Source organism: Urocampus carinirostris, chromosome 16, assembly GCF_059441175.1.
Source record: "Urocampus carinirostris isolate Australia breed hairy pipefish chromosome 16, RoL_Ucar_1.0, whole genome shotgun sequence".
Lineage (NCBI taxonomy): Eukaryota > Metazoa > Chordata > Actinopteri > Syngnathiformes > Syngnathidae > Urocampus > Urocampus carinirostris.
In genome coordinates this window covers 12,045,579-12,069,708 of record NC_142364.1, presented here as the reverse complement: position 1 = coordinate 12,069,708, position 24,130 = coordinate 12,045,579, and the positions used below count along the sequence as shown (strand labels likewise).

Sequence of the window (24,130 nt, the reverse complement as noted above, 5' to 3'; positions counted from 1 at the left end):
GCAAGCAGAGTACTTTTGTAAAAAATGTCACAAAATACTGCAAACGATTATACTCACGTATATACGCTTGGTACGGACGGCGCTAGGTAGACAGAAGTGTGCTGTGTGCATAGCTTTGACCACACCGATTGCTCACCTAATCAAATGCCTCTGTGTGCTTGGGTGGTATTTCTGGCCGGTTACAGTTTTTCTGTGGGTTTTCATCTCAACTTTGAAACTGTTTAGTAAAGGATTCCTCAGCGACGTAAAGCCAAAACGGGGTCTACTGGTGTGACACTTGACTGTAAACTGTAGTGGGAAGTACGTTTTTTATATACTGGACTGAACCATTGGCACACCCGCGCCTTGGAGCTAAGCATGAAAGAATTGACTCCGTGTTCTCAGATTTGGAACTCTACAGGCGAGGCTATCAGGAAAACCATTTTTATCTCATGAAAAAAGCCATAAATGCGTAGAGAGCCATACGTTCCCAACCCCAGTATAAAGGACACGGTGGCCATAGGTTTGGGCACCCGCCCAGGGACTGGAAGGTTGCAGGTTCAAGCCTTGGCTGAGTAACACCTGAGGCTTACAACATTGGTAACCATTGCCTCCCCGGCATCAGGGGTTGGAATTGGGGGGTTTTAGCACCTCATGACTAGTTAACATCGTGGGAAAATCGAAAAGAAGAAATTAAAAACAGATATAACAAAGGATTTTTAGCGATTTACAGCCAAAATGGGGTCTGTTGGTGTGTAGTGAGAGTGTGCTCTTTATATATTGGATCTAACCACTCGTAATAGTAGCGCTACAACATTATGCGCGCATTATCGGAATCTACCGGTGAGTATCGACAGCAACAATGTCATGAATTCCAGTGGAAGAAGCTGATTTCGTAGGGATTAATACCGCCTCATCTTTCCGATTGAATTAGAACGCATGAGTATTGTTTTATTTCGTAAAAAGTCATGCACTGTGATTTTTAGATTTTTCTTTTTAGTTTATCTCTCTCACAGTGGACATGCACCTACGATGAGAATTTCAGACCTCAACAAGACCGCTCGTAATAATAGCGCTACGACATTATGCGCGCATTTTTGGAATCTACCGATGAGTATCGACAGCAACAATTTCATGAATTCCTGTTGAAGCGGCTGATTCGAAGGAATCGATACCGCCTCATCTTCCCCATTGAATTAGAACGCATGAGTATAGTTTTATCTCGTTAAAAAAATCATGCATTGTGATTTCTGGATTTTTCTTTTTAGTTTATCTCTCTCACAGTGAACATGCACCTACGATGAGAATTTCAGACCCCAACAGGACCACTCGTAATAATAGCGCTACGACGTTATGCACGCATTATCGGAATCTACCGATGAGTATCGACAGCAACAATTTCATGAATTCCAGTGGAAGAAGCTGATTTCGTAGGGATTAATACCGCCTCATCTTTCCGATTGAATTAGAACGCATGAGTATTGTTTTATTTCGTAAAAAGTCATGCACTGTGATTTTTAGATTTTTCTTTTTAGTTTATCTCTCTCACAGTGGACATGCACCTACGATGAGAATTTCAGACCTCAACAAGACCGCTCGTAATAATAGCGCTACGACATTATGCGCGCATTTTTGGAATCTACCGATGAGTATCGACAGCAACAATTTCATGAATTCCTGTTGAAGCGGCTGATTCGAAGGAATCGATACCGCCTCATCTTCCCCATTGAATTAGAACGCATCAGAATCGTTTTATTTCGTTAAAAAGTCATGTACTGTGATTTCTGGATTTTTCTTTTTATTTTATCTCTCTCACAGTGGACGAGCACCTACGATGAGAATTTCAGACCCCAACATGACTGCTCGTAATAATGGCGCTACGACATTATGCACGCATTATCGGAATATACCGATGAGTATCGACAGCAATAATTTTATGAATTCCTGTTGAAGTGGCTGATTCGAAGGAATCGATACCCCCTCATCTTCCCCATTGAATTAGAACGCATGAGTATCGTTTTATCTCGTTAAAAAATCATGCTTTGTGATTTCTGGATTTTTCTTTTTATTTTATCTCTCTCACAGTGGACGAGCACCTACGATGAGAATTTCAGACCCCAACATGACTGCTCGTAATAATGGCGCTACGACATTATGCACGCATTATCGGAATATACCGATGAGTATCGACAGCAACAATTTTATGAATTCCTGTTGAAGTGGCTGATTCGAAGGAATCGATACCGCCTCATCTTCCCCATTGAATTAGAACGCATGAGTATCGTTTTATCTCGTTAAAAAATCATGCTTTGTGATTTCTGGATTTTTCTTTTTATTTTATCTCTCTCACAGTGGACATGCACCTACGATGAGAATTTCAAACCTCAACAAGACCGCTCGTAATAATAGCGCTACAACATTATGCACGCATTATCGGAATCTACCGATGAGTATCGACAGCAACAATTTCATGAATTCCAGTGGAAGAAGCTGATTTCGTAGGGATTAATACCGCCTCATCTTTCCGATTGAATTAGAACGCATGAGTATTGCTTTATTTCGTAAAAAGTCATGCACTGTGATTTTTAGATTTTTCTTTTTAGTTTATCTCTCTCACAGTGAACATGCACCTACGATGAGAATTTCAGACTCCTCCATGATTTATAAGTGGGAGAAATAGCAAAATGGCAGGGTGTGCTCGTGAAAAGAGCCTCATATGGCTCGTGAGCCATAAATTCCCAACCCTTGCTATATATCATAACATGCGAAAAAACACAAAAACATTTGAACCCGAGGTAAAGCTAATTATCAGAGGCTGACACAATAATGGCGCCGAGCCGATCGGAATCGGCCAGACGTGCAAATGGGAACGGACACATATTGTGTTTTCCTTCTCTAGTCCCCCGGGGATTCGCCAAGGCCCCCGTCGTAATTCCAATTGTAATTTCCAGGCGGGCGCCGCCTTGTCAATCAACCGCCGAGGAGAATGGGACTGCCAATCAAACCGACGTGGAAAAAAAAAGCTTTTTATGCAGATAGCACGGGAAAAAGAAAAAAAAAATCGGAAACACGTTAAACACGATTTCGACTTGGCAGGAAGTAAAATTGAATGGGAAAAAAGGAGATTGCTCAATTGAGAGAACAGTGTCTCAATTAAGAAATGGATTTCCGGCTTCTTTCATGTTTTTACATGTTAAGAGAAAAGTAAATCAAACAGAAAAAAATGAGAAAAAACCCACATACAAACAACAAACAACCAGAAATAAAACAATTCAAAGAAAAAAGAATGAAAAAGAGAAGAAGAAGAAAACTAAAATGACAGATTCTGGGCCCAAAATTGAGAACTGATTTTATATTTAGCAATAACTGCTTAACAGATGCTAGATGTTAAGGTAAACCTAGCGAACAAACTGATGCTACTTGCTGAAAATATTATTTTTGCATTTTTTTGAAAACAGTATCTCGATTTTAATCACAATTCTGAAAATAAAAAAAATAAAAATTAACAAATCTCTGGCCGTTGCCCTTTCATGCTTAAGAAAATAAATAATAAGGAAATAAATCTTTGTGGACAAGGATTCATTTACATTCTTTAATCACAATTTCCATGAGTTTAGCATTAAAGCAAAGACGATAGCATTAGCAGCTAGTTCACAATGCTAGCATTAGCAAGAGAAGTTAACCTCTGTAAAACAAGTTTTAGCGTTTCAGTTATTAGCATCAATCGCTTAAGTGATGCTAGTGGCCAATGTGAAGCTAGCCATCAAAGTGATGCTACTCGCTAATGTGGCTAGCAGCTAACGTGAAGGTTTAACACCACTGTCTTCAGGAAAAGTACAAACACACAAATGACATACTTGCAAATTAAAGACCGTGAAACTGGCATGAGTTGCTCAAATATTTAGAATCAACTGCTTAAGAGTTGCTAGCGGCTATCATGAAGCTAGCCACGAAAGCAATGCTACTGGCTAATGTGGCTAGCGGGATGGCCGCACGTTTAAACACCAATGTCTTTGGGATAAAAGTATCAAAACACAAATGGTGTACTCCCTCGTTAAAATCTGTGAAATCATTTAGCATTTATGAATTGATGTTAGCGACTATAGACAGGTAAGGCGCCAAAGCAATGCAATTTGCTAATGTTTGACACAACACATTGAGGAAAATTACAATAAAACGACTAGCTTGATTTTATATAGCGTACATGTAGGCTATGTATTCTTTTTTTAAAGGCGCTAGCGCTAGGAGAGTAATCCGAGCTGACAGTTAGCAGGTAGCTAGCGCACGCAGTGGGCCGCAAGAAAAAAGCGACAGGCAGAAAAAGACAAAACAAGAAACAGACTCACAAAATATCGACTGACGTGTTTGGGCACAGGAACTGTTGTTTATCTTTCCAGGAAGCGAAAGATTTTTCCGACAGGAGGCGAAAGAAACTGGAAATGCGGAGATATAGAAAAAATAAACAACAACAACAACAAAAAAAAACAATTTACAAAAAAATAAAATGGATTAGCTGGAAAAACAACAAAAATAGTAGACCCTCCCAAAAAAAATAATGGAAAAAAAGCGGAAACGCTTAAAGGAAAAAATAAAAGGAAAAACTGAACAAAATATGAAATGTTTAATAATAAAGTACAAAAAGTGAAAGACCGAAACAACAAATTATTAAAATAATAATAAACACAAAAAATATAATAAAGAGAAAAAAAAATGAACAAACAGACATATACTAGAAAAATGCTTGGTTACCCACCAAAATCCTAAAAATATTTTTTTGAAATATCTTGAAAAAAAAAACCTTATCCAATAATAAAAATAAATCAAGGAAATATTGAAAAAAAATTACCCCAAAAATGTAAATTTAAAATTAAAAAAATAAATAAAAAGAAACACACACACACACTCATACTAAAAATTGCTTGGTTACGAAAAAAACAAAACAGTAAAATAAAAAAAAAAGCTTTTTAAAAAAGATTTGATAAAAACAAAAATAAAAACAATAAAAATAAATGAAACAAGAAAATATGGAAATAATTACCCCCCAAAAAATACATTTAAAATAAAAAAATCAATGAATAAACAATGACTGAGCTATTGATGTATAAAAACAAGAAATACAAAAAAATGTAAGTACAAATTTAAAGGGGAAAAAAAGAAAAACATAAACTGAAATATACAAAAAAAATACATGAAAAAAGGAAAGGAAAAACAGGAAAATAACACTGATGAACAAAAACACAAAAATATAAACCTAAAAAAAATAACCAAAAGGAATAAAAGAGGAATACTTCGCCGACAAACAACAACTAAAACAACCAAATCTAAAAAAATCTATATTAAAAATATATATACGAAAAAAATGAAAAAAACATTATAGATAAAAAAACAAAAACAAATAAAAGAATAAAAAAATCTAAAACACAAACATAATAAACAAAATATATAAAGAATGAGAAACATTTAAACCACCAAATACTAAGGTGACAAAAAAATAGATTGAGAGAGATAAACTAAAAAGAAAAATCCAGAAATCACACTGCATGATTTTTTTAACGAGATAAACACAAATAATAATAATAATACTACTAATATAAATAACTGAAATAATAAATTCTATTTTAAAGACATCCAAGGTTGCCATCCACAGAATAGGAAACAACAATACAGGCAATATATTTCAAAATAAAACAAAGTACAGTGAAAGTCATTTAAACACAAAAAATCCCATTTTTTTCGTCTTTCCTTTCAACGCCCGGCTTCGCACAGGCGCATTATCGGAATCTCCCGATGAGTATCGACGGCAGGGATTTCAGGAATTCCGATCGATGCCGCCTCATCTTCCCCGTTGAGCCCTTTTGTGTCACCTGCCAGGAAGCGCCAGCTAGCCGAGATAGCGCAACAAAAAGATTCATCGACGCTCTCCGCGCGCGAGGCTAGCGGCTACCAGCCGCGCGAACAAAGGGGCTAGCCGCGCGGAAAATAGATTTAGCCCACATTGTGAAGAAGCAAGCTCTCGCAGGAAATTCAATTTGTCGTTTTTCTTTAGCCGCTTTTTGCTAACCAAGAGATTGTTTTGTGCTAGCTACGTTCCACAAATTACAAATCACGAGGAGAATTGACTTCAGAAAGTATCTGTGGACTACAAAAACGTTTTTCAGTTTTTTTTTCAAATTGTTATCTAGTTACGTTAACTCTGTACATTAAGTGAGTTGGAGCTAGTACGAGCTAGCTCAGTTACAACGAGTTTAAGTTAGCTCTGTTCGAGATGGTTTAAGCTGGCTAATTTACAGATAGTATGCTACTTTGCTACTGTTGTTATTTAGTTTGAGCTAGCTCAGTTGGAGGCAATTTAAGCTAGCGTATTTGATTTGAGGTAAATTTGAGCTAGCTTCTTTTGACATACTAAGCTCGTTTGAGCGAGCTTGTTTTGAGCTCTTTCAAGATAGCTTTGTTTTAGCTTATTTGAGCTACATCTGTTTGAGCTAGTTTGGTTTGAGCGGTTTTGAGCTAGCTCTGTTCGAGCTATTTCAATTTGAGCTAATTCAGGCGAGCACAGTTAGAGCTAATTTGAGCTAATTCTGTTTGAGCTAGTCATTTATACATCAATTTGAACCGATTTGAGTTATTTCGTTTGACCTAGCACGGTTGGAGGCAATTTGAGCTAGCTTATTTGATTGGGGTAATTTGAGCTAGCTTTGTTTGAATAATTAAGCTCGTTGGAGTTAGCTTGGTTTGAGCAAATTGAGCAAGCTCAATATAAGCTAGTTGGAGCTAGTAGGACCTAACTTGGTTGACATAGTTTTAGCAATCTAGGTTCGAGCTCATTCAAGTTCGCTAAGTTTTACAAACTTGAGCTAGCTCTATTTGAGTAAGTTTGAGATAGGAAGTTTAAGCTAATGTGGGCTAGCTTTGTTGGAAGTAATATTATCTACCTTGGTTTGAGCTAGTCTGGGCTCACTTGATTTGAGATTTTAGTTTGTCGTGGTTAGCTCTTTTACGCTACCTCGGTTTAAGCTAATTTGAGTTAGTTTGAGCTATACTGTTTGAGCTTTCACAAGTAAAGCTCATTTGAACTAGTCGGTTTGAGCACTTTTGAGCAAACTCCATTGAGCTAATTCGAGCTAGCTCAGTTTGAGCTAGTTTCATTGGTTCAAGCTAGCTTGTTGGAGCTAGTTTTAACTCATTTGCTTCCCACCATCCTTTAGAAAATCCTTTTCCGAAAATAACTCCTTTTCTAAAATCGTAATTAGTGGGATCTGTTTACACTAACTTGATGAATTAAATCCATTAGCGCTGCTAATTAGCTGATGGATTTTGGCCCGTCATCAGATCAAGACTTGACGATTCTCCAAGACAACTAAAATTGTTCCTCCAGGATGCTAGTTTCAGTCTTCTTCTTCCTCCCACACACCTGATTCAAATGATCCTTTGAATAAATAAGGGGGAAAAGAATGTGGGACGCTGTCCCCAGAGGACGTTTTTGGACGTCAAAAAGTCAACATTTTGAGTTTCTTTCGCCTCTTGTCGGAAAAATCTTTCGCTTCCTGGAAAGATAAACAACAGTTCCTGTGCCCAAACACGTCAGTCAATATTTTGTGAGTCTGTTTTTTTGTTTTGTCTTTTTCTGCCTGTCGTGTCTTTCTTGCGGCCCGCTGCGTGCGCTAGCTACCTGCTACCTGTCACCTTGGATTACTCTCCTAGCGCTAGCGCCTTTAAAAAGAAAACACATACATGTACGCTTTATAAAACCAGCCCAGACGTTTTTTTGTGATTTTCTCGAAGGTGTCGTGTCAAACATAAAGTCTGGCTCCTAGCCGTGTTAGCATGCAGCTTTTTTGACTCACCTAGCTCTAGCCGTTAGCAAATATTTAGCAGTTATGAATGCTAAATAATTTCACGGACCTTAACGATGGAGTCCACCAATCGTGTTTGAACCATGTCGCTAGCCAGTCACATTGCTTTCGTGGCTAGCTTCACATTAGCGAGTAGCATCGCTTTGATGGCTAGCTTCACATTGACCACTTAAGCAATTGATGCTAACTAACTGAAATGCTAAAACTTGTTTCACAGAGGTTAACTTGTGATTAAATCGAGGTTGTGGTTTGGTTTTTAAAGATATGGTTATACGATGTTTTTAATTTATCGCCCACTCCTAATTTGACCTCAAAATCATTTGCATAGCGCACTCATTTAGCGAGTAGCATCACTTTGCTAGCTAGCGTTACTTTGGCTGCTAACATCACATTCCTGAATAGTTCAGCAGCCTATGCCAGTTTTACGGACATTCATTATCTGGTCCATCATTTGTGTTTTTGTATTATTCTCGAAGGCGTTAGTGCCAAACATACATTAGCCGTTAGCCACATTAGCACGTTCCATCGCTTTGTTTGCTAGCTTTATCTTCATTTCTAGCATCTCTTAAGCAGCGAATGCTAAATAATTCAAGCAGCTGATGTCCGTTCCATGGACCTCAACTCCTGCTGTTAATACTAGCATGGTCGACAACGCCAATGATGCTAACATCCTTGTATTGTTGCTTAGTGTTAAACAAAGCATGTCCAAAGTCTGGCTCGGGGGCCAGTTACGGCCTGTGATAAAACTTTACTGGCCCACGGCCTCTGTCATAAAATTAGTAATGTGTGGCGTGCCAGTAATCTTGATCGCAGTATAAAATAAAGCTGTAAAAAATAGAAATTTTTACAAATAATCAATTTTTTTACACATATTTCGTAATTAGCTCTAATTTTAGAACGGGCCCGCGGGCATGAGGTTGGTGACCCCTCGTCTAATAATGTGGCAACCAAAAAAATGAAATGAAATGCTGCCATTGTAATTACACACATATTTATTATACTGTACATTATTAATATATGGGTTATTCACGTTTTGATCCTTTTATTATATTTACATTTTCAATTTGTTTTACTTAAACAGCAAGTCCTCCAATGATGTTAAACTGGTACTCCCATCTACAAGAAAACAACTACTAAGAGGACCATGGTTGCGTATTATTATTGAACATGATGGCTGCAAAATGACTTTGGTGAGCTACCCCAGCTTTGTATTTTCCCAGTATCTTGTTTCAGACTGATCTTGATGTTTCTGTGATGAGTCTATTTTTCAATTCAATTCAATTCAGTGTTTTTTGTCCTATGCAGAGTAAAGAACCACGTTTCCCTGCACAATGCAATTCTTACTTTGCTGTCCACACAGTTGTCAGCAAAAAGTAAAATACAAATTCAGAAATGGTTGGCATTTCTTGAATCCCAAGAGTTTAACCTTCCTAATGATATGTGGAATGACGCATTTGAGTGAATGGTAATATCGTACAGACTTCGTGTCCGTTCGTCTGAGACACGTATTTGCTTCTTTGCGAGCCGTCGGAATGTTAAGGGGTTAATGAGTTTGACTTAACTATAGAATAGAATAGAATAGAATATACCTTTATTGTCATTGTTACAAAATGGGTTAACATATTGTGACAACGAAATTGGGCATGACACTCCAGTTTTATACATTCACAGTGAGGTATGAGCCAAGAAGATAAAGGAACAGAGAAGATAAGGTTATAAAACAAGGGGGATAAAGCTATAGTTATAATTTACATGGTATTTACACAAGAAATGTCGGCATGTGGGATGTAACATACAGTTGTTATCGTAATACCGTTGGTATCGTAAGGGTTGTGCAATACTGCATTTGGTGCAAAAGTCATCATAGTGCAAAAAAAAAATAGCCAGCATATGCATTGATGCAAACATAGTCATCATAGTGCAGAAAAAAGAAATGGTCAGACATTGTGCAAGGTGAGCAGTAAACATAGTGCAGTTGACATGTGCAAGAATATAGACATGAGTACCATTATATTTGTATGAGGTAGTGTTTGGCAAGAGTTTTTCAGTTTTTTTTGTGCGGGAAACTATTTGACTCTTTTGTTGAGGTACTTGTAGCGCCTAATAGTCCGGAGCGCCTTATGTATGGAAAATATATGACAAAAAACATTTTTGGGGGGTGCGCCTTATAACCCGGTGAACCTTATAGTCGTGAATGTACGGTATCTTGATTTTCTAGTTGAACAAGATGCAGATTAATAAAATATAATGGTAAAAATAATAGTGCAATGTGACCAACCAGAATATCCCTGGTGGTGTAATGAGGGAAAAGAGAAATTTGAGATGAGACAGTGGACCAGCACCTAGACCTGAAGCATGTGAACGCCTGCATCAACCAGGTGGTGGAGATGGGAAGTTGTGTTGTTGCTGTTATGGAGTTTCTGGAAAAATCTGAACATATTACCTATTGTTTTCTTTTATTGATGTTCACTATGTTTTGTGTACTGTTACCCGAAGCTAAATTGTATGCACCCTGGTCATCCTGGAAGGGGGATTATTACTTGTGAGGCCCCTTTCTCAGGGTTTCTCATTTTCCCCTTGCTTGCATGTTGGTTTAAGATCAGAGGGTGATGTCATTGTAACCTGCGCAGTCCTTTGAGACATCTTCTGATTAAGGGCGTCACAAATAAATGCGACTTGAGTTCTTCCACTTGCCCTTGAGCTAAAACCCAAAGGCGACAAAAGCGGTCTTTCAGCGTCATTGACTCCAAAGAGCCAATGACCTCAGCGGAGTCCGTCAAAGGGTCGTGACGGATGATAATTGCGTCGGAATCAGAGGCAGGGGGTAGGGAGGGGTCGCACACTTATGCAACAAAGCTAATCAGAGACGATTTATCTTAAGAGGACGGGACTCGCTACGGGAAGATCTATCTTCTCTTTGAGCGGTCAAAGTTGGAATGTCGGGAAATCTGAAGACTGCGATTACGCACTTGTCAGATTAAAAGGTCGCGAGATTATTTTCTTGTTGACGGCCTTTGCCAGATAGGACACCAACGTCATAGATTTGTACCGTACATAAGCAAGTATAGAGTGTAAATTTGTGATTCATGTTCTTCATTGGTGATGTAGACATTGAATAAATGACTGCCACCAAGATGTTGGAATTTAGTCCGTTTTAGACGCAATTTAGACCTAGAATAGATGTTCTAAACGAAATTGTGTTGGGCCCATCCAAAGGAGACCAGATTCAGGCCAAAATTTATAATTTTTGCCTTTTAGACATTGCAATTTGATCTGTTTTAGGCGCGAATTAGACCTAAAATATACGTCCTAAACAAAATGGTGTCTCGCACATTCAACGAAGGTCAAACTCAGTCTAAAATTGGTCATTCTTGTCTTTGTTTACACCAATAAACAGACGTGTTTTAAATATTTTAATCTGGTCTGTTTTAAACGCGATTTAGACTTAGAATAGATGTCCAAAGCGAAACTGTGTTGGGCCCATTCAACAAAGACCAAACTCATTCCATAATTGTTCATTCTTGTTTTTACTTCCAACCAGAAGCAAAAGTGTTTTAGACATTGTAATTTGGTCTGTTTTAGACGCGATTCAGACCTAAAATATATGTCCAAAACGAAATTGTGTTGGACCTGTCCAACGAAGACTGAATTCAGTCAAAATTGGTTATTATTGTGTTTACTTACACCAAGAAACAGTAGTGTTCTAGACATTGGAATTTGGTCTGTTTAAGATGTAATTTAGACCTAAAATAGATGTCCAAAACGAAATTGTGTTTTGCGCATTCCAACGAAGACCAAATTCAGTCAAAAATGGTCAATATTGTGTTTACTTCCAGCAAGAAACAGAAGTGTTCGAGACATTGGAATTTGGTCCGTTTTAGACGCAATTTAGACCTAAAATAGATGTCCAAAACGAAATTGTGTTGGACCTATCCAATGAAGACTGAATTCAGTCAAAATTGGTTATTATTGTGTTTACTTCCAACAAGAAACAGTAGTGTTCTAGACATTGGAATTTGGTCTGTTTTAGAAGCCATTTGGACCTAGAATAAATGTCCAAAACAAAATTCTGTTGGGCCTATCCATCGAAGACCAAATTCTGTCCAAATTTGGTCAATCTTGTGTTTACTTCCAGCAAGAAACAGAAGTGTTCGAGACATTGGAATTTGGTCTGTTCTAGACGCAATTTAGACCTAAAATAGAGGTCCAAAACAAAATGGTGTTGGGCCTATCCATCGAAGACCAAATTCAGTCCAAATTTGGTCAATCTTGTGTTTACTTCCAACAAGAAACAGAAGTGTTCCAGACATTGGAATTTGGATTCATGGTTTTCTTCGACCAAGAAACATAAGTGTTTTATACATTGTAATTCTTTCTATTTTAGACGCAATTTAAACCTTAAATAGATGTCCAAAACAAAATTGTGTTGGACCTATCCAACGAAGACTGAATTCAGTCAAAATTGGTCATTCTTGTGTTTACTTACACTAAGAAACAGAAGTGTTTTAGACATTGTAATTTGGTCTGTTTTGGACGCGATTTAGACCTAAAATAGATGTCCAAAAACTAAAATATGTTGGGTCCATTCAGCAAAGACCAAATTCAGTCCAAATTTGGTCAATCTTGTGTTTACTTCCAACAAGAAACAGAAGTGTTCCAGACATTGGAATTTGGGCTGTTTTAGACACAATTTAAACCTAAAATAGATGTCCAAAACGAAACTGTGTCGCGCCCATTCAACAAAGACCGAATTCAATCAAAATTGGTCATTATTGTGTTTACTTCCAGCAAGAAACAGAAGTGTTTTAGACATAGTAATTCTTTCTGTTTTAGACGCGATTCAGACCTAAAATAGATGTCCTAAACAAAAATGTGTCTCACAGATTCCACGAAGGGCAATTTCAGTCCAAAATTTTTGATCCATGGTTTTCTTCCACCAAGAAAAATAAGTGTTTCAGACATTGTAATTTGGTCTGTTTTCGACGCAATTCAGACCTAAAATAGATGTCCAAAACGGAATTGAGTTGGGCCTATCCAACAAAGACCGAATTCAGTCCAAATTTGGTCATTCTTGTGTTTACTTCCAGCAAGAAACAGAAGTGTTTTAGACATTGTAATTCTTTCTGTTTTAGATGCGATTCAGACCTAAAATATATGTCCAAAACGAAATTGTGTTGGACCTATCCAAAGAAGACCGAATTCAGTCCAAAATTGGTCATTCTTGTGTTTACTTACACTAAGAAACAGAAGTGTTTTAGACATTGTAATTTGGTCTGTTTTGGACGCGATTTAGACCTAAAATAGATGTCCTAAACGAAATTGTGTTGGGCCTATCAAACGAAGACCAAATTCAGTCCAAATTTGGTCAATCTTGTGTTTACTTCCAACAAGAAACAGAAGTGTTCCAGACATTGTAATTTGGTCTGTTTTAGGCGCGATTTAGACCTAGAATAGATGTCCAAAACAACATTGTGTTGGGCCTATCCAACGAAGACTGAATTCAGTCCAAAATTGGTCATTCTTGTGTTTACTCACACTAAGAAACAGAAGTGTTTTAGACATTGTAATTTGGTCTGTTTTAGACGCGATTTAGACCTAGAATAGATGTCCAAAACAAAATTATGTTGGGCCTATCCATCGAAGACCAAATTCAGTCCAAATTTGGTCAATCTTGTGTTTACTTCCAGCAAGAAACAGAAGTGTTCGAGACATTGGAATTTGGTCTGTTTTAGACGCAATCTAAACCTAAAATAGATGTCCAAAACGAAGTTGTGTCCCCCCATTCAACAAAGACCGAATTCAGTCAAAATTGGTCATTCTTGTGTTTACTCACACTAAGAAACAGAAGTGTTTTAGACATTGTAATTTGGTCTGTTTTAGACGCGATTTAGACCTAGAATAGATGTCCAAAACAAAATTATGTTGGGCCTATCCATCGAAGACCAAATTCAGTCCAAATTTGGTCAATCTAGTGTTTACTTCCAGCAAGAAACAGAATTGTTCGAGACATTGGAATTTGGTGTGTTTTAGACGCAATCTAAACCTAAAATAGATGTCCAAAACGAAATTGTGTCCCCCCATTCAACAAAGACCGAATTCAGTCAAAATTGGTCAATCTTGTGTTTACTTCCAGCAAGAAACAGAAGTGTTCCAGACATTGGAATTTGGTCTGTTTTAGACGCAATTTAAACCTAAAATAGATGTCCAAAACGAAATTGTGTCCCGCCCATTCGACGAAGACCGAATTCAGTCAAAGTTGGTCATTATTGTGTTTACTTCCAGGAAGAAACAGAAGTGTTTTAGACATTGTAATTCTTTCTGTTTTGGACGCGATTCAGACCTAAAATATATCTCCAAAACAAAATTGTGTTGGACCTGTCCAACAAAGACTGAATTCAGTCAAAATTGGTTATTATTGTGTTTACTTCCAACAAGAAACAGTAGTGTTCTAGACATTGGAATTTGGTCTGTTTTAGACGCAATTTAAACCCAAAAAAGGTGTCCAAAACAAAATTGTGTCCCGCCCCTTCAACGAAGACCAAATTCAGTCCAAATTTGGTCATTCTTGTGTTTACTTACACCAAGAAACAAAACTGGGTTCTGTTGAGCCTATCCAAAGAGGACTTAATTGAATGCCCAAATAGTACTTGTTGTAATGACTTTGTTTGAATTGAACCCCATAAAAAACATTAGTTCGACGTCTCGTAAAAGAGATTTCTAAAAACTGAATAAAAACGTCTTGGAACGTTTTAAAACCAAAATAGACATTTACAATTTACAATGTATCTATCTAAAATGAACCAAATTTATTCCAGTCGTTACTGTGTTTATTTTGTCTAAATAGGTAAAACAGAATATATTTTTAATGTCAATGTCAAACCCCAAAAATACACAATTTGAAAATTCCTTCCATAACCTTTTCCAAATGTTATTTTCTTACAAATAATAGTAGCTGTTGCGTCCATTTTTTTGTGTCCTATCAAAATTTAAAGACTCTTAATTAGTCCAACAATACATTTTTAATGGGCGGATTTTCAACGGCTTGAAAAGTACCTTATATCAACCCTTATTCTCAACCCAGAACTTTGGTGTCTCTTTAACGTATTTTAAGCAGTATGTTTTGCTTGGTATTTAATCTAAAATGGTCCAAATTTAGTCCACGTAAAGACGTATTTTCAACGTCTTGAAATATACTTTTTTTCAACCCCAAAAAAGACATCTTTTAACCAGAATTTTGCCTTCTGTGAGACGTCTTATAAACCAGTTTTTCCTGGCTTGCTTGTTTCTTGATTGAAAGGACGGACCAACGCCAAATAGGTTTTGGACATTGGGTTTTGGGCTAAAGCTGGTCTGGTGTTGTTGGGACGTGATTTAGACCTAAAATAGACGCCTGAAATTGATGGTCTGGTCTATTTTAGACATAATTTAACCTAAAAATAGACTTTAAAAATTGGGTTTAGTTTAGCGCACCGGATGTAGACCGAATTGAGTCTCAAAATATAAGAAACACATGTTCTTTAGATGTTGGAACTTTTTGGATCCAATGAGCCATAAAATAAATTGTATTTTGATTTTTTGTGTAAAATCGTTCAAGACAAAGTTCAACAAAACCACAAAACCTCCTCTCCAGACAAAAGCTAACTCTTCAGCAAATTTTTATTCACTGTGTGACGTTTGATGACTTGATAATATCGATGAAAAAATAATAATGTGTCCCATATCAACAAAAACACTACTTGTCTCCCGCCCACAGTTACTTAAGATTTTTGAGGCAAATGTCTGCCTTTCAATTTTTTCATAATGGTTCTAAAATCAGGTGCGGGCAGAGTTCTTTTGTAGAAATGTCACAAAATACTACAAACTAAGCTACGCATTGGTAAAGAGGGAGCTGGGCAAGGGGTGAGAAAGAGTGTGAATAGCTCCACCCAATCCAACTTCTCTGGGTGTTTGGTTGTTTACAGTTTGATCTGTGGGTTTTTCTTATAAATAGTCTCAAGAGAGCATACATTGATAAGTGAGCTTCCTCATAAGGGATTCTTAAGGGATTTATAGTATATACGGGGTCTCTTGGTGTAACACCTTAACTGTAAACTGTAGTTCCAACTGTGCTATATGTATTGGACAGAACACTGTCAGCAGTAGGTGTTGTCCCGGCTTCAGATGTATGAATGCAGTAAAAACTGTAGATGTTCTGTTTATCTCCGATCCAGATGTACTCATGAAAGGAGCAATACATGGCTCACGAGCAGTGTTCCCTCCAAGCTGCGCGCGTGCAATTGCGCACTGCTCGCACATTCTCAGCGCACAAGAAAATCTAGCCAGCGCACAAAAATCAGGGCTCAAAATGACTAATTAAGAAGAGACTTAAGTCAAAGTTACAGTGCATGAAGGTCAAAATACCCGGGTTCCCCTGATGTTGTGTCTTAAGTGCGGTATTTTGAAGTCGAGTAAAGTTGAGTAAAGTTAGTAGAGTTTGTCGAGAACCGGCTATTTCGGCTCGACTCACTAAAAGAAACCGGCTCCTACGGGTCCCAAACGGCTCTTCGGGTTGTTTTTGCTTCTTTAATCCCGACATGACCAAATATCATGTAAAATTATGCACAAAATGCCTTAAAGGAAGGGGGGAATAGAACAAAAAAGAAAAATATACCAAAATGAAAAAGGAGTGCAAAGCTGAGAAAAAAAGAAAAAAGAGGAAGAGAAAAAAGAAGGAAAAATTTAGAAAAAAAGCCAGAAAAAAACAGAAGAAAGAGACGTAGGAAAAAAGCAAATCGAGAACAAAAAGAAAAAAAAGCAACAGATCGGAAAAAAAAACACAATGAGGTTTTTTTTTAAAGGGATTTTAAAAAAAGGAGAAAAAAACACGGAAAAAAGAAGAAAAAGTTTGTGTTGCATTCAAATCATTTCCAATGATATCAAGTGAATCTTGTTGCCAACATTGTATTTCCACTAAAAATTGGGAAAAAGTACAGTTCTGTATCTTGCAACCGACTAAATAAGCCCCCAAAAATGTTAATATTATTTGACAAAATGTATCAGGAAATAAAAAGAAATGGATATCTTGTGAAAGAATTGTAAGAACAAACAACCTTTGCAATAGTACGTGAGTCAATTCATTCAAAAGAGAAAAAATATTTTACATTGCCGGAAACTCAGCAAAATGTAACTTGATGTCAAGTTTTGGACATGTCTGATAATGACTTAGTTGCCACACTTGGGATTACGGTGGCTCACTGTTGTTTCAAGCGTTGCTCACCGACTTTGTGTGAACGCTCAGACCCGTAAGGAAAATGACAGGGAACATTGCTCACGAGTCACAGGTTATTGACCCCTGATTTAGACAGAATGCCAGAGGTCTAAAATTGGGTTGTTCTTAGCTCATCCGATGTGAACTAATACGTTTTCAAGCATGCCGTGATAAAGAAATCAACTATTAAAGACATGGGTATATAGAAAGTGTGCCTTATAATCAGTAAATACAGCATATCGAAGCCATTTCGGGGTCCCTCGGGATGCTCCCGCATCAATTTCTATCGGATGCCGCTGCTAGCATACACGCTAACACCTAGGTTTGTGTTCGGGATGAATTGAATGTATTGAGCATCCCTGATTGAAATGCGCCGCTAAACTCGCGTGCAGTTAGCAAAGCGCTCAGGGAGGCCCCCGACATCCTTCACGTTTTTCTTCTGTTTTTGTCACCTTCCAACCCCGACCAATCACACCGTCCCGTTCGGCGACCGTGAACTGATAAACTCCCTTTCCTTTCATTTGTAATTCTGCTCTTTCATTTGTTAAAAGAAATAAAAATAAAATAAAACTGATACATGGTGAAAAAATTGGGCAGCACGGCGGCGCAGTGGTTAGCGCTTGTGCGGCACAGTTCATGTCATGGGAACCTGTCGAGGGTTCAAATCCAGCTCCAGACTTCCTGTGCGGAGTTTGTATGTTCTCCCCGTGCTTGCGTGGGTTTCCTCCGGGCACTCCGGTTTCCTCCCACGTTCCAAAAACATGCATTTCAGGTGAATTGGCCGGTCCAAATTGTCCCTAGGTGTGAATGAGCGAATAAGTAGTCTGTCCCTGTGTGCCCTGCGATTGGCTGGCAACCAGTTCAGGGTGTCCCCTGCCCACTGCCCGGAGATGGCTGGGATGGGCTGATGAGATGAGATGGTGAAAAAAATCAAAAGTATTTGATACAACTAATGCTTAAGTTCACACTGTATTACTGGACTAAAAGCTGCACCTGTGTCAGATACTTCCAAATATATATATTTTTTTCTTATATATTATTTAAAGGTACATTGTTTAGTATTTGATTACTAGAAGGCACTGTATTGCCTAAAGGGAACAATAAACAGTGCCAACGGAGCACTGTGTAGCAGCAAGATGCCAGACAAACATGGCGGCGACGACTAGGTATAGATTCCACTATGTAAAAGAAATAGGAATTTCTCCACCTATAAATATTAATAAAAATAACATTGATATGATAGTTCAGGTATGTTTTGCCTGGTATTCAAATTTAGTTTGAATACCAGACTCATCCCGCGATTGACATTTAGTTTCAATGGCGGGACTTGACGTCGGGTTTGGGTTAATTTTGTGTTTGTGTTACATGTTTAAATGTGGGCGCATGCGGCTTATATACAGGTGCGGCTTGTGTATGTACAAATTCGGTTTTCCTCTTAAAATGTGGAGGGTGCGGCTTATAATCAGGTGCGCTCTATAGTCCGTAATACGGTAAATTACAATTCATAACGAGCCCGTCCTTTTTGATTAGGTATAAAAACACCACATTTTTGAGGAAGTTTTGTTTTCCCACGCCGATTTCAGCCCACAAACGCAGCAGCGAATGAAAGAAATCACCAAAATGTTGCTGACTTTGTTCGTTCTCGTCCCAAATGATTTTTTAATCGGCGAAAGCGAAACGATAAGGCGAGACGACCGAGGCGGCCCTTTAAGCACCGCGCCAGCCATTAAGGTGCAGATTACGTCTTCAAAGCTCTGCCATTTTTTATTCTTTTTTCGGGAATAGAAGTGTGGCCCCTCCGCTTTCAATTTCCTCCCTAATAAATGTCGCCGCTTTTATCCCTTGTCTCCATAAAACGCAAAATTAAAATTCATTGAGTCGGGGCGTCTTCATTAAGCCGTGAAGGTTGAGATACTCGCCGTCGATTCGCTTACTGATTCGGGTCGGCCAATCGAGATCCGGCAAAGGATTTTTCCGGATATTCGGTATTATACAAAATTGGGTGTCTTCCTTCCACCACTAGGGGCGCTCTAACTCAATAAAGTGCAAAATGAATGCAAAGAAGAATACACAATGATCATTTGCTCTTTTATTCTGTAATTTATATTTAATTAGAATACCAGCGATGATTAAAATATTTTGCAAAACATTTTTTATTTATAAAAAAAACTCAAATATTTAGCCAATATTGATACGGTTTCTGTAAGTGTTAAAACTGGTTTTAGGGGAATTTTTCATTAACTGCGTTTTTTTGCAAATATTTTCATAATACAGACGCTCCCCTACTAACGACCATTCGACTTACGAAAAGCAGTAGATTTGAACATTTTTTTCGAGTGTCGGACATTGCTGTGAGATAGATTTTATATTGTGTGCAACTTTTTCAGAGTACAGGACAGTATTGTACTGCTTTTTCTTATTTTAGAGTTTTATTCTGTTATGTGTTCTACGGGCGAATCAAAAAGAAGGAGCGGAGCAAACGCGGGCTGATGGGAAGTGGGGTAAAGCTGAGTTACCGGTAGATCTGTCTGTTGTCGCAGCGGACAATAGTGGATATATATTTTTCCCATCCTTAACTTTGGAAATTTACAGTTTGTTTCCTTGGATTACTTTCAACGGAACCCGGACTTTACAAGTCTGCATCATACGTTAATTACGGGTATCATTTTCCATTCATGATGCCGATTGTGGTTCTAAGATTGTCTACTATTTATTTAGTTACAATTGTGGAACTTACAGCCTGGTCTGGCTTAAACTTGTGATTGTGTCACATGTTTTAATGTGAGCGCACACGGCTTGTACAGAGGTGCGGCTTGTGTAAGTACAAAAGTGGCAAATCACTTAAAAAGTGGTGGGTGCGGCTTATAAACAGGTGCGCTCTACAGTCTGTATTTTATGGTAATCAAGTTAAAGCAACCCTAACCAACCCTGTTTAGGTGTTATGTATTAAATACTTTGAACTATGTCCTTTTTGTGAGTAAATGAGCACACACGACGGTAAATAAGTTGGTAGCGTACGTTAGCATTGCTAACCAGGAGGCAGCGGTTAGCAACGACTAGCGGTTAAATTGTGTATGTTGAAAATGTACATATATATTACATGAACTGTATTAAAAATATCGTTTTTTTTTTTCAATTTCTATATTAATTTTATTTTACTGTGATTGGCTGGCAACCAGTTCAGGGTGTCCCCTGCCCACTGCCCGATGATTGCTGGGATGGGCTCCAGCACCCCCGCGACCCTACTGAGGATAAGCGGTGCAGCTAATGAGATGAGATGAGATGAGATATTTATTTTATTCAGGAATAAAGACGCTGCCCTACTTACAAACGAGATAGGGTTTGTAAGTTGAATTCATACAAAATTGGGTAATTTTCTTCCACCACTCGGGGCAGTCTAACTCAACAAAATGCAAAATGAAGAATACACGATTATCATTTGCTCTTTTTTCTTCGTAATTTAAATTGAATTAGAATACCAGCGATGATTACAGTATTTTCAGGCCCTTCAAAATAAAGTAAAAAACAAATAAATTTAGCTAATATTGATCCTAGTTTATCGTATCTTAGTATATGTAAAAACTGATCAATTTTTGAAATATTACTGTTTTAAAATGCATCAATAAATACAATTCAAATACTTTCTAATCCACTGAAGATGGTACTTTATTAGAAGATCCATAGGCCAATAGTTTTCCAATCGTGTCATAAATATTTACATTTTCAATATATAATGTACAGGTAAGCTATTCCAGCACACTCTATAAAGACGAGTGGTTTTTAGCCGTGCTCGTTCGCGCAGAGTAGCGCGAATCGAATTAATAATCGGCGCAACTCGTATTTCTTCCTCCAGCAAAGGTGCTTGCGAAAGTGGGCCAAGACAAATTTAGAATGTGTCCTGTCTATCTATTTTTTTGCTGCAACTCTTTGCAGTGTGTTTACTGCAGACAAGAACAAAATGTTGCAGCAAACTCGTTTTATCGGTTTAAATCGAGTTTTATTTTTGTTACGTTCCCATTTTTTTCTAAAAATAGAGTAAAGATGAAATGCAGAATCAAATCAGGGCATCTAACTTCTTAATTATTCCCTCTTTCGGACGATGAAACAGTTAAACAAGTATATCCAGCTTACGAGCGCAATATCAAAAGGTGAGACTAAAACGTATAAACTTGGTGATCAAGCTCTCTATTAGCGTGTCCGTCATTTAGTCCAATAAAAACAATCGAAACCCTCATCGAAATATGTACCTTGTTTCTTTAGCAACTCGTTCTCAACAGTTCACACCAGGTTTCATCAAACGAGTGCAACTTACATAAGTCCAATGTCACCAAATAACTGCAAATTGACAGAGAATCAAATAGCGCCTTCCAAACTTGGGAGTTAACCCTTATCTAAATTATGATTCTATGTAAGGAACTTCGGAAGTTCAATAGGCGTCAGAGGCAAAAAAGAGGTCAAAGTATAACTAGCATACGAGCACAATATCATGAGGCAAGACTAAAACGTATAAACTTGGTGATGAAGCTCTCTAATAGCGTGTCCGTCATTTAGTCCGATAAAACAATCAAAACCCTCATCGAAATATGTGCCTTGTTTCTTTAGCAACTCGTTTTCAACAGTTCACACCAGACCTCATCAAACGAGTGCAACTTACATAAGTCCAATGTCAGCAAATAACTGCAAATTGACAGAAAATCAAACAGCGCCTTCCAAACTTAGGAGTTAACCGTTACCTAAATTTTGATACTGTGTAAGGAACTTCGGAAGTTCAATAGGGATTAGGGGCAAATATGAGGTCAAAATATAATTAGCATACGAGCACAATATCATGAGGCGGAACTCCAACTTGATATTGCAAAACCCACTCTGTTTGCATTTGCCAACTAGTCAGAAGAACCAATTCCCTCATTCAGAGGACAAAATAAGGTAAAAGTATAACCGGATTACGAGCGCGATATAACGAAGTGGAACTGAAATGTCTGATTGCGACAACAAAGCTCTTTGAAAGCATGTATGTAATTCAGTCTAATAAGAAAGAGCATCATCAAAAGACCTGCTTTGATTCCCTAGCAACTCGTTTTCAAACACTGAACGCCAGACCTTCAATAACGAATGCATTGTATGTAAGCCCTATCCCTGCAAAAGAGTGCAACTTGAAGGAGATCAAACAAGGGACAAAAAAACAGAAGCATACAAAAAAATTAAGTATATCTGTCTCCATCCCTAAATTCTGATCGTATAAAAAACTTTGGAAGTTGAAAGGGTATTCATAAAAGAGGTCAAAATCTAACCAGCATACGAGCCCAATATCATTCGGTGGAACTAACACTTGATATCAAAAACACAGTTTGTTTGCATATGTATAAAAATCATATGTTGGATTCAGATCAGGGGCTGGTGTAATTCATACATAATAAAAACGACTTGCCTTGACTCATTCAGAGGACAACATGAGGTAAAACTATATCAGCTTACAAGCACGATGTCAAAATGTGGAAATTAAAGTGTCTCAAAGACACTGTTTTGTTTGTGCATATAAAGACGTCATCCAAATTCTCTGAGAGCACTTTTATCATTCAGACCAATCCCATAAAAATATCTAAAACATCATCAAAAGATGTGCCTTGTTTCTGTGGCAACTCGTTTTCAAACTCTGAATGCTAGACCTCATCAAACGAGTGCAGCTTACATAAGACTGATGTCTGCAAATGACTGAAAATTGAACTGGAATTGAACCTGCGCCGTGCAAAAGTAGAAGTTAAACCGCCCCCCCAATTCTGATTATATAAAAAACTTTGGAAGCCGAGGTCAAAGTATTAACAACATACGAGCACGGTATAGTGAAGATGGAACTAAAACTTAATTAAAAAAAACCTGCTTTGTTTGCATCTGTATACAAATCACAACATGTGACCTCTCTAGAAGTCTTACCTTAGTTAGAGGAGGAAATGAGGTAAAAGTATAACCAACATACGAGCATGATATTAAATGACCTTTATTGCATGTTTATCGTTCAGTTGAATAAAAAAAAACGTAATCATCAGAAAAAAATATGTCCCTTGTTTCTGTGGGAACTCGTTTTTAGATGCTGAAGGGCAGACCCCATCAAACGAGCCTAAATAAGACAGTTGTCGGAATCATACAAGTAGGGATTAAACTAAGTTCAATCGTGAAAGTCCATCCGTCCCTAAATTCTAATCCTATAAAAAAGCCATAGAAGAGGTCAAAGTATAACCAGCTTACAAGCACGATGAGGTGGAACTAAAACTTGGTATCGCCAAAGACGCTTGTTTGCATGTGTTTACAAACCAAAACCTCTCTAGAAGTGTAATTTGATTTAGAGGACAAAATAAAGGAAACATATCGCCAGTTTACGAGTGCGATATCATGAGGTAAAACTAAAATCGGTGCAGAAGGTTGAGATCAAACACACTATTTGCTGACACACGTAATTGGCAAATTAGAACATCTGATCTTCCAAGAAGCACATCCATCATTCAGAAACAGCGATGGAGTGATAAAAAAACAACTAACGAGCACAAACTTATCATGAGATGGAACCAAAACTTGATATCGCCCAACCAAGTTTGTTTGCACGTGTTAGAAAGTCAGAAGATCCAACCTCTGGAGAAGTATTCCCTCGTTCAGAGGAGAATAAGATGTAAAAGTATAACCAGCTTACGAGCACAATACCATGAGGTGGAACTAAAACTTGGTGTCGCCAAATACGCTTGTTTGCATGTGTTTACAAAGCAAAACCTCTCTAGAAGTGTAACCTGATTTAGAGGACAAAATAAGGGAAAAATATCGCCAGTTTACGAGTGCGATATCATGACGTAGAACTAAAATCGGCACAGAAGGTTGAGATCGGACACACTAATTGTTGACACACGTAACTGCCAAATTAGAACATCTAAACTCCCTAGAAGCACATCCATCATTAAGAAACAGCGATGAAGTAATAATAAAAGCAACTAACGAGCACCAACTTAGAATATCATGAGATAGAACAAAAACTTGATATCGCCCCACCCAGTTTGTTAGCAAGTCA

General features: G+C 37.7%; 1 protein-coding gene across 1 annotated transcript in view; it reads right to left on the bottom strand.

Moving 5' to 3' along the window:
• LOC148350290 (leucine-rich repeat transmembrane neuronal protein 4) overlaps positions 1 to 24,130 on the bottom strand; it is a 160,690-nt gene that overhangs the window by 66,264 nt on the left and 70,296 nt on the right. The gene's annotated exons all lie outside the window — the stretch shown is intronic.